Here is a 16,229-nt window from a genome sequence, read left to right as displayed (position 1 = left end):
CTGTCAGCACAAGATTTGAAGCTTGTCAGACAGAATGATCCCCCCAAGCACAGTGTTCTGGGGGTTCTCCCAATGCATCCAAAGCAAATTTTAGGGGGCCCCAGGGGTGGGGTGAGAAAAACCCATTGCACAAGTGAAAGCTCTCATACAGGACTTGTGCTGACAGGACTCATTAGATGAATTCCTCTTGTGTGTTTAGGTTCATAGCCTAATGTCCTGACAACGTACATCTAGAAAATAGTAGTTAGAATAGGGCAAAACAATAACTGTTGCATCAAGAACTGGATATCTGGTGCACCGTCATTGGTTGGTACTATTAGGCTGACAACAATCAACATTACTGGATGTGGCATGGCACAAAGGCATTTCATAGTACAGGGATGTGGTAGAAGCAAGACTAGGGACCAATCATGTACAGGACACCAACAGGCAGCATGTTAGGATGGAATCACACCATTTGCTGAATACTTACACACATAGCACTTTGCATCATGTTGTAGCTATAAGACTAGTATTCAAGACTTTGGTGGAATTTGTTGTTGTGCATTGATGAGTTTACACAGCATTGTGTGAAGAGATATTCCCTAGGCACTCTTGGAATCTTATTAAATAAATATGAATCAATGGCCAATGTTAACTGAAGGCAAACTGTGTGGGTACAGCTCTGCATGATATGCAGGGGCACCCTTCTAGTTCACACCAGAGACCCATTCAATTTTCCAGGAATTTCTTGTGTTCAGTTAGAAACGACCCAAACCATGTAAGTAGCTAACAATTCAGAGTATGCACGTGCAGTTTGCCTTGTCAGAGGCCCCCATGCTGTTGGAATACGGTTTGAATTCAGACCAAATTAAAACTGTTGGCATTTCAAGTACACAATGTAGCAGGTGTTTGCAAGAGAACATATAACATGTTTTGCCACTGTGGATACATTGTGTTACCATCTACATTCTCTTAGTGACAAATGTACACACATTTAACAGATTAAGGAATAAAAACCAATTTATCACGTCAAACCCACTCTCCATCCAGACTGGTACTTTATTTTACAAAAGGCCTGGCTGACTGAGTTGCTGAAAGAGCACTAAAGCAGTAGCAACATCCAGTTCCTTGTCATTCGCATCCAGTTTTCCTACACTCAGAGATTGAGAAAATATGCAGTAAATCAGAGCTTTCCAAACTCTGTGTGTTGTGACATGTTAGTGTGTCGACTGCTGTAGGTGTGTTGCATGAATGCTCCCCATGTTCTTTCCAGGGCTGGAAGGGGATTAGTTTAACCTCCAGTTTGCTAGTAAAACTGAATTACGGTGTAGTCAAATGCTGCATGTCTAAAAAATGTCACCCACATTAAAAGTTTGGAAAGCTTTGCAGTAAATGATCATTAAAATACAAACAAGCTTAAAGTATTGTGTGATATGACTTCATCTACCATGTAAATCTCAGATCTGTTTTTTTTTTTTTTAGTGAAAATATGCAAATTGCTTCAGCATTTTTATGGGTGTATGATAAAAGATTATTGGAGTAGCATCAGGAATACTGATAATGGTCACTGTGGAACATTACTAATTCAAGGCATTTCTTGTACTATCTTTTCTGGATCAGATAAATTACTTGAAATTACTGCCCTCCAGTCAATTTATTTCAACAAGGCTTCAGAGGCTAGCCATTAGTATGAAATATCCCCATTGAAGTCAGCAGCAGAATTACCATTGGTAATTAATGGTTTTAATGGTGATCACCCTCAAATTGTGTTTTGTTACTGTGGTGAACACCTATGGTCAGTAGAATATATCATTTTGTCTAAGCTTTGTTGCAAATTCTGTGAGATTAACCCATTAGCAGATATCCTTATTTACATATAACCAAGAGAGAACAACAATATTATATGTATCCCTTTAATTTGTGGTGACCTTTGAGAAATCAATACTTCAGTGGCAGTAAGGCTAATTACTTATGGGGCTTAAAAACAGCACCAATGCTTTACTATGTAATTGTGTGTTTGATTAAAGTGCATTCCATTCATTTATCAAGCAAGTGATCATTCAATAGTAGTACAAGCATCTATTCAGCACCATGGAGAGTACCACCTCCATTACCTAGGTGCCATAGAACAGACAGCAGAAATAGTGGCATTGTTTCTTTGCCGTCTTCTAAAATTTGGAGGAACAATTGTTCTCTTGTGAGTGGCTCACTTAATGCAAATGTAGCAAACTAATCACAAGCTTTCCTGCTTAAGTATAAGCCTTAAAATCAGGCATGTTCATTTTCTATCCCCGGGTTAAAAGAAATGCTTTTTCAACACCACTTGGATCTACTATAAATGAACAACTCTCCAGAAAAATAGCTATTGAATGTATATCATTCTTCCACAAATTCTGTAACAAAAACTGTAAATATAAATGTATCCCCATCATTGTGTTTATTGAATGCAGACAGGCATCTCAAATCCTTATATATATTTTTTTTAAAATGGTATTTATTAAAGTTTTAAATTTTTCACACAAACAAAACAACAATACAAACACAAACAAAAACAAGTATAATTTCAATCTCTTTTTTTTCTTGTAACTTACTTTCCCAACCTCCTCGTACCTCCCCTTTCTGTATTCCAATTTCTATTTATTAAATCAGCAAATCCTTTCCCCTATTCTCGATTTAATTTTTAACCTTTCTTTTGTTTTTATTTAATCATTGCCGCTGAAAACCGCTTAATTTCTAAACCCATGTCATTCTAACATTCGTTAATTTTACAATATTTCCTAAGATAATCCTTGAATTTCTTCCAATCTTCCTCCACCGTCTCTTTCCCCTGGTCCCGGATTCTGCCAGTCATCTCTGCCAGTCTCATGTAGTCTATCATCTTCATCTGCCATTCTTCCAAGGTGGGTAGATCTTGTGTCTTCCAATGCTTTGCAATAAGTATTCTTGCTGCTGTTGTAGCATACATAAAAAGTGTTCTGTCCTTCTTTAGCACCCCTTGGCTGACCATACCCAGAAGAAAGGCCTCTGGTTTCTTCAGGAAGGTATATTTAAATACCCTTTTCATTTCATTATATATCATCTCCCAGAAAGCCTTAATCCTTGGGCACGTCCACCAAAGGTGAAAGAATGTACCTTCATTTTCTTTACATTTCCAACATTTATTGTCTGATAAGTGGTAGATCTTTGCAAGCTTGACTGGGGTCATGTACCACCTATAAATCATTTTCATAATATTCTCTCTCAAGGCATTACATGCCGTAAATTTCATACCGGTGGTACACAACCTTTCCCAGTCAGCAAACATAATATTGTGTCCGATATCTTGTGCCCACTTAATCATAGCTGATTTAACCGTTTCATCCTGTGTATTCCATTTCAACAGCAAGTTATACATTTTTGACAAATTCCCAGTTTTGGATTCTAACAGTTCTGTTTCCAATTTTGATTTTTCCACCTGGAAGCCAATTTTCCTGTCCAACTTATAAGCCTCCATTATTTGATAATTTGATTATTTGATTATTTGAAGCCAGTCTCGCACTTTATCTTTTAGTTTCTCAAAACTCTGCAATTTCAATTTATCCCCTTCTTGTTCTAAAATTTCCCAATATTTCGGCCATTTAGATTCCATATTAAGCCTTTTCACTGCCTTTGCCTCCATTGGCGACAACCACCTTGGAGTTTTATTTTCCAACAAGTCTTTATATTTAGTCCAGACATTATATAATGCTTTCCTGACAATATGATTTTTAAAAGCTTTGTGTGCTTTCACCTTGTCATACCACAAATATGCATGCCACCCAAAAAAATTGTTAAAACCTTCTAAGTCCAAAATGTCTGTGTTCTCAAGGAGCAGCCAGTCTTTCAACCAGCAAAAAGCTGCTGATTCGTAGTAAAGTTTAAAGTCTGGCAGGGCAAAACCCCCCTTTCCTTTGCATCAGTTAAAATCTTGTATTTTATTCTGGGTTTCTTGCCCTGCCAGATGAATTTAGAGATATCTTTCTGCCACTTCTTGAAACAATCCATCTTGTCCACAATTTGTAATGTTTGAAACAAAAACAACATTCTAGGCAAAACATTCATCTTTATGACCGCAATTCGACCAGACAAGGAAAGCTTCAAATTTGACCAAATTTCTAAGTCTTTTTTCACCTCTATCCAACATTTCTCATAGTTATCTTTAAATAGATTCACATTTTTAGCTGTCATATTAATCCCCAAATATTTCACACTCTTAACCACATTTAAACCTGTCTCATTCTGGAACCTCTCTTTTTCAATGACTGTTAAATTTTTCTCTAATACCTTAGTTTTTAACTTATTCAGTTTAAATCCTGCTACTTGACCAAACTCTTGAATTAATTCTAGAACCCTTTTAGTACTAGATTCTGGCTCTTGTAATGTAAGTACCAGGTCATCTGCAAAAGCTCTCAATTTGTACTGTTTAGCTCCGACCTGAACCCCTTTAACCAGTTGGTCCTTTCTAATCATGTTCAGCAGGACCTCCAGGACCGATATAAAAAGCAATGGGGAGATTGGGCACCCCTGTCGTGTCCCTTTTTCTATCTTAAATTCCTCCGTCACCACATTATTTACAATTAATTTAGCCTTCTGTTCAGAGTATATTGCACCTATACCATTTTCAAACCCTTGGCCTACCCCCATCCCCTGGAGATTCTTCTTCATAAAACTCCAAGAAATATTGTCAAAGGCTTTCTCCGCATCCACAAATATCAACACTGCTTTAGTATTTATATTCACTTCTAGCATTTCCAAAATGTTGATTATATTCCTTACATTATCTGACAAATGTCTTCTCGGGAGAAAGCCCGCTTGATCTCTATGAATCTCCTCCATCAGGACTTTTTTCAATCTCTTAGCCAAAATGTCAGCAAAGATTTTGTAATCCACATTTAGTAACGAGATTGGGCGGTAGTTCTTAAGTTGGGTCTTTTCAGTCTCTATCTTCGGTATAAGTGTAATATAAGCCTCTTTCCACGTTTCTGGTGCTCTTTTCCCCTCAAGAATTTCATTGCAGACTTCCTTCAAAGGTTGTAGTAACCACTCTTTCAAAGCTTTATAGTATCTGGAAGTCAGTCCATCCGGTCCCGGAGATTTGCCCAATTGCATGTTTTGAATGGCACCTTCTATTTCCTGTTCAGTTATTTTCTGATTTAAAACTATTTTGCCTTCATTGGAGATTTCTTTTAATCCATTTTTCTCAAGAAATTGATCTATGTCCAAATCCTTCTGTGGCCCTTGTGAGTATAGCTGCTTAAAATATCTCTGGAAGCAGTTTCTGATCTCAATTGGGTTATAAATGTTCTTTCCATCCACTTCTAAATTTGTAACCGTATGTCACGGAACTGCCATCGGAGAGTCAGGTGGTGGAAGGGCTCAAGGAGACTAGGAGACCCTCGGATGCTGAGGAAGGAACCAGCAGGGGGAGAGGGAGAGTTCCCGCAGAAACTCAGTCGGAGGGATGGCTCCAAGATACTTCTAGTGAGAACAGCGGGGAGGTCTCAGGACCTCCGCTGGGGACGCCTACTCCGCGCAGGAAACTGTCACGCAGAGAATCCAGAAGGAGAGTTTCCGTTAAGGAACTCTTATGTTGGTGTAAATTCCGGAAGCACGCACTGACGGATTCTGCCAGCGATTGAGGTAGCCATGCACCATGGCTCCGCGGACTGGGAGAGTTTAGAAACTGGTTGCAAAGCCTTGAGGGCTTAAACGCTTACGCACGAGTAGCCCCTTTATCCCATTACACCGTATTTAATTTTTGTCTCTTCCTCAATTGCCAGGCCAATAGTTTACCGCATTTATCTGCTGATTCAAAAGTCTTTTGTCTCATTTAATTTTCCATTTTATTTCTTGATTCATCAATTCCATATATTGTGCTTGATATAACTTAATTTCTCTCAGGATCTCATGAGACTTTGGTTTTGATCTTAATTTCTTTTCTCCTTTTATCTTTTCTAGAATCTTATCTTTCTTCTCATTTTGGCTTCTCTTTTTTATTGCATTTTGTTGTATCAAAAATCCTCGCATGACTGCTTTACTTGCATCCCAGATTACTCTTTTTTCAATGTTGGTCTTCATATTGATTTCAAAATAGTCTCTCAAAGTTTTTTGGGCCTTTTTATAAACTTCTTCATCTCTAAATAAGGTGTCATTCATCCTCCATCTAAAGGTGCCAGCTGTTATTTGCTTCATCTCCATCTTTACGGCATTATGGTCGGAGCAAGTTTTTCGGCAGATTTCCACTTTTTTTATCTTTGGTGCCATTCCTCTAGTAACCCATATTTGGTCAATTCTGGTCCAGGTCATTTTGGCTTCAGAAAAGAAGGTTCCCTCTCTCTCAAGAGGATTTTTTGTTCTCCAAATGTCAACCAAATCCATATTATCAGTCATTTCAAAAAAGGTTTTTGGTAGTCTTCCATCTTTAGAAACAACCTGTCTTTGTGCTTTGTCCATATTTGTAGATACTACTCCATTCATGTCTCCCATCAAAATTAAATTGTAATCCAAATAATCCAACAGAATCTCATGCAACTTCTTAAAGAATTCAGATTTCCCCTCATTCGGTGCGTAAATTCCCACAATCAAAAACTTCTCTCCTTGAACTTGAATTTCAATTGCCAGAAATCTTCCTTGTTCATCTTTGAAAATTAATTTCGGCGACAATCTTTCCTTTGCATATATCACCACTCCTCTTTTTTTAACTCTGTCAGATGAGATAAATTCTTGTCCCAATCTTTTATTAATAAGTATTTTCCTATGTGACCTCATCACATGTGTCTCTTGTAAGCAAATCAAGTCCAATTGTTCTTTCTTTAATATATGAAAAACGCTTTTCCTCTTCCGGGGTATGTTTAAACCATTACAATTCCAGCTTAGAAGTTGCAGAGCCATGGTGAGATTATTTACTTTCTCCTCCTACTGCTCCAAGTAGTTGTTCTTCTTCTGTCGGTGGTTTCAGTCCAAATGATAAGTTTGCTATGTCCAGTATTCCTTTTCCTGATGAAATTGGCTCCTCTCCAGATTCTGCTTCTTTCTGAAGATCTTCTTCGTGGTCTCTCAAAAACTTATCTTCAAATCCTTATATTTTATGATCAAGCAAATTTTTAAAGAATTACTTTGATTCAGTTTTGGCCATTTGTTCTCGATTCTATTTTTAAGATTTTAAAGTTTGATGATGCTGTAATTATTTTACCCTGATACTTTTTTGTGAATTGATGGTTTATAAAGATTCTTGTAAATAAATAAATCACGCTATCATAGCAGAGGGAGTTAAGGTGAAATGGTAGATTCCTCACATTTTGCCACTCTTCTGAGTTTCTTAGGTGCTGCTTGCTACTTAACATAAGGATTGGTTTAGTCATTATTCAATAAGCTCCTTAAACCAGGCAGGAACCTGCTATAAAACACCATGTAAATGACAATACTTGACTAATTATTTCCTCTAATAGTAAACTCAGCTGGTGGGTGCTGATAGAATTGTAGCCCAAACAGAACCACTGAAAAACAAGATAAATCAGCATGCTTGGGAGGAACACTAAAGTTTGCAGAAGTAGATGTATATTTTGGGGAAATATTAAAGGACCCCATCCCCAACCAACCCATTGGTGACTGAGCATGCCCTGTGGCCCCAGAATGTTGAGTGTCTGTTGGGCAGGGACAGAGAATGGTGGTTGTGGATGGACTGTATACTGGAAGAAGACTGGTTGGTTCAAATACTGACTGGCATTTATCAGTTCCAAATGAAGGTACAGTGAAGGCAAGAAAAAGTTTTGAAAAATAAACTAACTGAATTATTTTTTTCAAACCATTCCACATTCAGCTGACCATCTGCATCTGTAATAAATATTGCTTTATCAGCCACATATTTTCCTAACCCAGCCCTTGAAAACACATGCCCTCTTGCATGACACGAGGGTCAGATTTTATAGCATGCATCATTATTTACGACAGAGGTTTAGCAGCCAAAGCTCATTATATTGTACATAGTTGTCATGCCCTTTGAAAAGGCTATTGTGAAAAGATGTAGTTAAAAGGAGCTTATCTTGCAGCTTGGGGGGTGGGGACCTTGAGAGTGATATTTGAGCACTGAATGAATGAAACTAAATATTTTGCACAGAGCTCAGCCTTTTCGAAAGCAAAATCTTCCTGTCATGGATTGAGGCTTTGATGTAACTTGAAGTATGTGAATAAGCATTTTCCACTCTGTAAAGACTGGACTGTGCAGGCCTGTGCTCTTCTATTCAAAGGTAAGTCCCTCTGAGCTCACTGGGGCTTGCTTGCTTGCAGATAAGTGGGTACAGGATTGCAACCACCCCACCCTACAGTTGGTGCTGACAACACAAAGGAGGAAAAGGGAGCATGCCAGGGAAAGATCAAGGGAAGACTTGGATGAATCCACAGGATCCAAAGCTCCTTCTTCCCCCAGCATGGTCCTAGAATGGAAATGGAAAAAGAAAGAAACATGAGGACGCTAGAATGATCAAAGTAGATTCTGTCTTCCTCCAGCTTCTGGCTGGCCAGTACAAGCCAAGCAGAGCTTGGATATGACAGTTCTTTCACTATAGATATGCCCCTCCTCACTACAATTGGATTGATCTGTAGCTTGATAACTAATACATTATCAAGACAATGTCTTTGTTGTCACTATACAAAGGAACATACACACAAAACCCCAAAAACACCACACTTTGCATATTACCCTCAATTCAGATTTTCTCCATGGAAATGATTGCTCTGCCTTAAGATAATAATAATAATGTTTAAAGCATCAATGAAAGGAGCATAATCAGGAATCACTTATGTCTGAGGAGTATTCCTATTATGGGAGTTGGACTTGATTATCTTTTAAGTACCTTCTTTCTTTGATTATCCTAAGACCTATTATAATTCTAAGTGCCATTATTACTTTGTAATATATAGTCTATTAATTATGAAGTATCTCTCTAGCTGAAGAGTCACACAAGTAGTTCTGTACATGTCAGTGATATTTCTCAAATGTGAGCCTCTCATGCGAAGTTCCCTAAGCATTTTTTGATGTGTTTATGGATCTATCATTCAAAGAGGAAATGTCAAAAATCCCACCGCACTTATAGCCACTTGCTGAATCTTGTTCACCATCTGCAATTGCATAGCTACAATTTGTATTATATGAAGAAAGACAAGCGGTACAGCATACACACAGCCCAACCTTTGTACCTTCTTGCAATTACCTGCTTGTATTTCTCATCCTTTCTCTAGCCGTGTACATTTAAATAGGGAACGGCTCACAGCTGCAGAAGGGAAGTGGTAGACAATCTGCAATTTTACTGTCAAGCATAGTCTTTTAGAACTCTGCAATTTGTACAAATGGCATTGTAGCTCCACTTGTTTCCTGGCAGCTCATCCTTTAGAGAGCTTTCCAAGATTAAAAGTATTAATGCTTTAGACAAGAAGGTTAAGGGAGGAATTTTATGAATTGTTCTCTCAGCCACTTTGTCTTAAATTGCAAGCCACAGTTGCCTCAAAATGGTCAAATAAGTAGTGTCAAGCAAAATCAACTTTGTGCATTTGAGGTCATCACCTGCTACAAAATTTGAAGGAAGTCGGGGTGATGCTCATCCAGTAGAGTGCTGCAGAACTACAACTGGCTGCATGCAACCTTTTATTTGACCATTCATTGAACTGTGTGGCTGTACACAAAAGCCAGTAAGAGCAATTGCATGCTGGACCTAAGGGTGGTGAGTGGGTTCTAGACCAGATATGGCAAAGCCAAAGACCCAAGAAAAATACATCAGTCCAAAGGTGTGCCTAGATGTTGTTCACCTCTACATAGTCAGTCATTAATGACCTGGGACACCTCTCTCTTTTGGGATGCAATATCCACCAGAGTTTGGGAAGCTGACACCCTTCAGAGCTAAAGGGATGGGCAGGTAAATAGCTTAATGCTTGTTTTGCCATTTCAACTTGGAGGGAAAGTTGTGGGGAATAGAAAGCTGTTAGTTGATTGAGGATTACACTCTGGAAATCTGATGTCCACCTAGCAGATCTCCTGCCTATTTTTTAGGAGCCTGCTTGTTTGCCACAAGTCCTGCATCTGTAAATAAAATAAAAATATTACAAAGAAACTATGCATCTCCACTTTGTCATACAAAATCTCGCAGCATTCCACGAGAAGTGGAAACCTACAGTAACATGCCAGGGATCTCTAGGGCAGTTATTGAGAGAGAGAGAGAGATCCTAAGAAGCAGCTGTGCAAAGGGTTGTAACATTTCAAATTCCTAGGCATTAAACATGAAGATTGTGGGCATTTGGGGGATTTCAATTTACATATTTTTCATTTTTTTTTGGCCACCATTTAAAAATAACATTTAGCATTGGTTTCAGTCAGTGCGAACTACCAATATGTAAACATGCATAATATCTATTATTATTCTTCAGGTTCTAGCCCTACAAGTGCCTGCTTGTCACTTGGATTAACTGAGTGTTCTTTAGAGACATTAATCTCTGGCTCAGCTAATAGTGTCTAATCTACAGAGCAGTGAGTGAAACTGGAGAACAGGCTAGCCATACCACTAGGCAGAGTGAGGCAGCTGCCTGAGGCACCTGACTTTGGGTGTCATAAAAATGGCAGGAAATTGTCAATTTTTTAATTTATTGCCGGGGAAGGGGAGTAGTGCTTATGGGATTGTCTGTCTCAGGTGCTAAATAACCCAATTGGCTCTACTGTGTTCTCTGCACCTTGATTTGGAGGAGAGCCAGGGGGACCTTTGCTGCTCTGCCTCAAGCAGCCAGATATAGGAACATTAGAGGAAAGCTGCCTTACACTGAGTTGGACACTTGGTCAATCTAGCTCAGTATTGGCTACACTAACTGTCATAGTCTTTGCAGGATTTCAGACAGGACTCTCTCCCAGCCTTAACTGGATATGCTCCAATTGACTTTAATAAGGTGCTACCTGAGCCACTTTCGGATGCACACAGAAAGACATAACTCCTAAGGATGCAGAATGCTTGATAAACTTCCATCCTACACCTAGGGGACTTATGCGTAAGAAGTAAGCTTTTGTTGACTGGACAGTATACAAATGAATGCATAACACTTAATAAATTGGGGGGGGGATTTGTGAATTGATTACTGCTGAAATTGAGGGCCAAAGGTTCCGCACACCATATGATACACCTGTGTCTCTGTGGTCATCTCATGTATGTGCTTTTCCTTTCATGGAAGAGATACTTGTGTGGGGAAATTGTTGTTGTTGTTGTTTTTTTCTTGTTTTGCATTACCTTATATTGCACCCCTAGATGCAACAGTAATCAGAGACTTTTGGCTTAACTAGATGGATATTCTGTTTTCTTCTTTTGGAAGCAGCTGCCCCTTTAAAGAAAGGGCTGCCAGTTTGGGCTGGGGGTGCAGCAATGGAGAATAGTCGAACCCTTTCTCCAGTGATCCATATATACCATGAACTTCTTGTTAGTTATGAATTTATGTACAGGCACAATATGGCCTCAGATTAACTGCTTTCTTTGTGAAGTATTTCCTGGCACTAAGCAAGCAATGATTGGGTCCTAAAGTCTAAATTTCTCCCACTTTCTCACAAAGAGAGAAAGAGTGTGTGTGTGTATGTGTATGTACAGCCAGAGCTCTTGGATTCAGTGAAGGATCAGCTGTTAATTCCCTGAAGCCAAATCAGGACACACACAGACCGCTTTTGTTTCCATCTCTTCAGCTTCTTAGCAGTTTCCTCACTCCTCAGATCTCTTTACTCTTTCGACAGTCTCCATCTGTCAGTGTTTATGTAGTGCTCAAAATGAAGCAAGAAGGGAACAGAAAGTTCACTGAAACATCAAGTAGGATAAGACCAAAATTTCAGTTTAAAAATCTATCTTAATAACAACTGCACACTGCAGCTTCCTGCCTGGCTTATTTTCTTCCCTCAAAAGGGCCATTGACATTTCAGTGTACTTTAGTTCTTAAATCCATTGATTTTCTTTCCATTCTTCTCCATGAATGTTGCGAGAAAATCGGTAATGCAGTTGTGTTTTATGTAGGCAGAACATAGGGAAAATAATGTGGAAAGTCATCATATGGTAGGTATAAAGCAAAACTAATGGCTTTCCTGCTCCAGGTTATGTTTCAGTTCTTGAGCATTGGTTGGGGCAAGTCCATGCAACAAGGTCAACTGCAGGTCAACTCCAAAAAGCAATAACACAAATCAGGAGCAAGGCAGAATCTAGGTGACACTATGGTCAAAACTGAGCATAGTCCAAAGGGAAAGTTGTGGAGTAGAGATCTAGAGGTCAGCAGCACAGGCCAGTCAAGAGATAGATGGATACAGCAAAGCCACTAAGTCAGGTTGCCATGGTCTGGGAGGTGAAAGCCCAGTGTTGTTCCAGCACCTACCAGACCTCAACGAGGGGCTGTATGGTCTGGTGTCTCATGCTCCACCCAGGACCAGCAGTAAGCACTCAGTGCTGCTATTGAAGGATCCCTTACACCCAAGGAGCCATTTACTTGTAAGCCTCTTGATCCCTTTGACTTTCAGGTACTCACTCCTTTGCCAAGTGGTCACTCAGCCTGCTCTAAGGCATCATAGAATTGTAGAGTTGAGAGGGACCCTGAGGATCATCTAGTCTAACCCCTTGCAATTCAGGAATATGCAGCTGTCCCATATGGGGATTGAACCTGCAAACTAGGCATTCTAAGCACCATGCTCTAACCTATGTACTAGACTTGGCCAGTAACTGAGCTGCAGTTTCTATGCCATCTTCAAACATCCTGTACAGAGCATATTTCTGTAATCAATGTACACAGTGCTTTAAAGAAGCAGCCCCCAAAATCTGTTTGCTTAGCAAGGTTTGTTTCAAATTTATTTATTTAGCAACATTTATATACCACTTAATCAATTAAACAAACAAACAAACAAACAAACCTCTAAGCAGTGGTCATAAAATGGTATAAAATGTTCACTTCTAGTAATAGAAACAGCAGTTCTTAATATAAAACAGTTGATTATATTAGGCCCCTAACCTAAGGAGCTTACAACCTAAGGGCCAATCTAGACAGGAGTAGCAGCTGTTGGGTGTTTGTAATCATAATCAGGATCGCAGCAGGCCTTGAGGGGGGATTTAATGCCTTCCCTGCCCTGCTGCAGTCCTAACCAAAAAATGTTCCTTTGAAGCTATTATTCGCATTTGGGAGGAAATCTCCTATTATCCCCCTTCCCCAGTGACTGCTATTTCCATTTTTAAAGGTTAAGTACGAAGATGCACTCCTGTCTAGTTTGGCCCTCCTTCTTCAGCAGCAGGAGAGACAAAAAATAATAGGAAAAGGGTAATAATAATAATATTAATAATTTTATTTACCGGTATATCCCGCCCTCCCTAGCCAAAGCCGGGCTCAGAGTGGCTAACAACAGTAAAAATAGCACAGTTTACATAAAATCACAGTCAATTAATTGAAATACATTCTAAAATCAATTCATTCTAAAATCAATTCAGAATCAAATTAATGGCAACCATTGGGCTAGAGTTCTATGAGGTTTACAGAAGTAGGGGGTCAGACTGTGCCTTGGCCAAAGGCCTGGTGGAACAGCTGTGTTGCAGGCCCTGCGGAAAGATGTCAAGTCCCGCAGGGCCCTAGCCTCTTGTGACAGAGAGTTCCACCAGATCGGGGTCACGGCTGAAAAAGCCCTGGCTCTGGTTGAGGCCAGCCTAACCTCCCTGTGGCCCAGGATCTCCAAGATGTTTTTATTTGAAGACCATAAGGTCCTCTGTGGGACATACCAGGAGAGGCGGTCCCGTAGGTACAAGGGTCCTAGGTCGTATAGGGCTTTAAAGGTTAAAACCAGCACCTTAAACCTGATACCAGAGAGAGAGGAAAGCGCATTACCTTTGTCCAATAAAAACGTAAAGGAGAGTGCAGATTTTCACGAACTTTGCATAAGCTTATTTGTATGCATGCATGCAAGTTTAGAAACATGGAGGAATTCAGTGTTGAATTAAAACAGGCTTTCATTCAGTGCAAGCATTTCTCCTTGCCCAATGAAGCAACCTCTCTCCCCCCCCCCCCCTTGTGCTGTTCTGGAGATTCTCCCTGACACCCAAAGAGCCAATATGGGGCATGTACATGGGGAGAAGGTGGGGAAGTCCTGTTGCACTAGCAGAAGCCCTTTTATAGGGTCCGGTTAGTAGAACAACTGCCAGGGAATGGGCCCCAGCCCACAAAATGGCTGGGATATGTTTCACGGGGGGGGAATGCACTGGGACAACCGATCTCAGTGATCACGGGTAGGAGGAGGAGTTACGCTAAGACCAGACCATGTCATTACAGAGGAGGCAGGTTTAGTCGTTGTCTGAGGACTATCCCTGCCTCCGGGTCTGGCCCTGACCGGATGAATACTAGAATCAGCAAGGGATACCCACATGACCTGAAAGTGTTGCTGTGCAATGCCAGGTCAATGATTCATAAGACCACTGCCATCCATGACTTGATCATGGATGGAGGACTTGACCTGGCATGTGTAACAGAGACTTGGTTGGATGAAGCAGATGGGCCTGTCCTTGCCGCTGCTTGTCCACCAGGTTTCTCTTACACACAGCAACCCAGGTCATGTGGGCGAGGAGGGGGGGTTGCAGTGATTTTTAGGAAGTCATTAGTTTGCACCAGGCGTCCTGTTGGGAAGACCCAGTTTTCTGAGTGCATGTTCTGGAAGTTGGGCAATAGGGGCAGTACAGGATTCCTTTTGGTGTACCGACCTCCCCGCTGCACCAAGGATTCCCTGCCCGAGCTGCTTCAGGTCGTGGCGGATGTTCTCCTGGAGACACCTAGCTTGGTCGTCCTAGGGGATTTTAACATCCATGCCGACACGACCTTACAAGGGGCCGCTCGGGACTTCGTGGAAAGCATGGCCTCCATGGGGCTGTCCCTGAATAAGTCTGGCCCAACCCATAGCCGCGGACATGCCTTGGACCTGGTGTTTACCTCTACGGATGTTGGTGATCTGACACTAAGTAAAAGTGAAACGAAAGAAGTGCCATGGTCAGACCACTTCCTGGTGCAACTGGACTTCTCTGCGACCCATCCCCTCTGCAGGGAGGTGGGACCAATTCGGATGGTCCGCCCCCGCCACTTAATGGATCCAAATGGTTTCCAGAGAGTGGTAGGGGATGCTTTATCCCATGTTGATGGCCTTTCAGCCAATTCCCTGGTGGCCCGCTGGAATGTGGAGTTAACCAGGGCTATTGACTGTTTGGCTCCAAAGCGCCCTCTCCGATTGCATGGAGCCCGGAGAGCCCCGTGGTTTTCCACGGATCTGAGGGCAATGAAACAATCGTTGAGACGGCTAGAGCGCCAGTGGCGGATAACCCATTCTGAATCTGACCGGACACAGGTTAGAGCTCAACGTCGAGCCTACCAAGTGGCGATAGCGACGGCGAAGAAGACTTTCTTCACCGCCTCTATTGCATCTGCAGAAAACAGCAGCAGGAGACTCTTTCAGGTGGTTCACAATTTAGCGGAACCACCTGTAACATCGGGGCCCAGTACGGGCCACATGTTCTCCTGCAATGATTTTGCAAATTTTTTTGCAGATAAAATCACTCAGATTCGGGAAGAAGTAGACTCCACCGTGGGAGCAGGGCCGGGGCGGGAGAGTGCTAGAGTCCTGTCTGGTCAAGTTGTGTGGGATCAATTCCAACCTGTTACCTCCGAGGATGTGGACAGGCTGCTTGGACGAGTGAAGCCAACCACCTGTCTCCTGGATCCTTGCCCATCCTGGCTTATAAAAGCTAGCCGGGAAGGACTGGGCGATGGGCTTCGTGGGGTGGTGAATGCTTCCCTCCGTGAGGGAGCCTTCCCAGACCCGCTGAAAGAGGCGGTTATTAAACCGCTTCTTAAAAAACCATCTCTAGATGCGGCCACGATGGCCAATTATCGCCCAGTCTCAAACCTTCCATTCTTGGGCAAGGTGATTGAGCGAGTGGTTGCTGAACAACTCCAGGCACGCCTGGAAGAAGCGGACCATTTGGATCCCTTCCAGTCGGGATTCAGGCCTCATCATGGGACTGAAACTGCCTTGGTCGCACTGGTTGATGATCTCCGGCGGGCTAGGGACAAAGGTGAGAGCTGTTTCCTAGTTCTGCTGGATCTCTCAGCGGCGTTTGATACCATCGACCATGACATCCTTCTGGACCGTCTTGAGGGGCTGGGAGCTGGGGGCACTGTCATACAGTGGTTCCGCTCCTTCCTCCTGA

The sequence above is a fragment of the Podarcis cretensis genome (assembly GCF_951804945.1).
Source record: "Podarcis cretensis genome assembly, chromosome: 4".
Lineage (NCBI taxonomy): Eukaryota > Metazoa > Chordata > Lepidosauria > Squamata > Lacertidae > Podarcis > Podarcis cretensis.
This window is presented reverse-complemented; position numbering follows the sequence as displayed.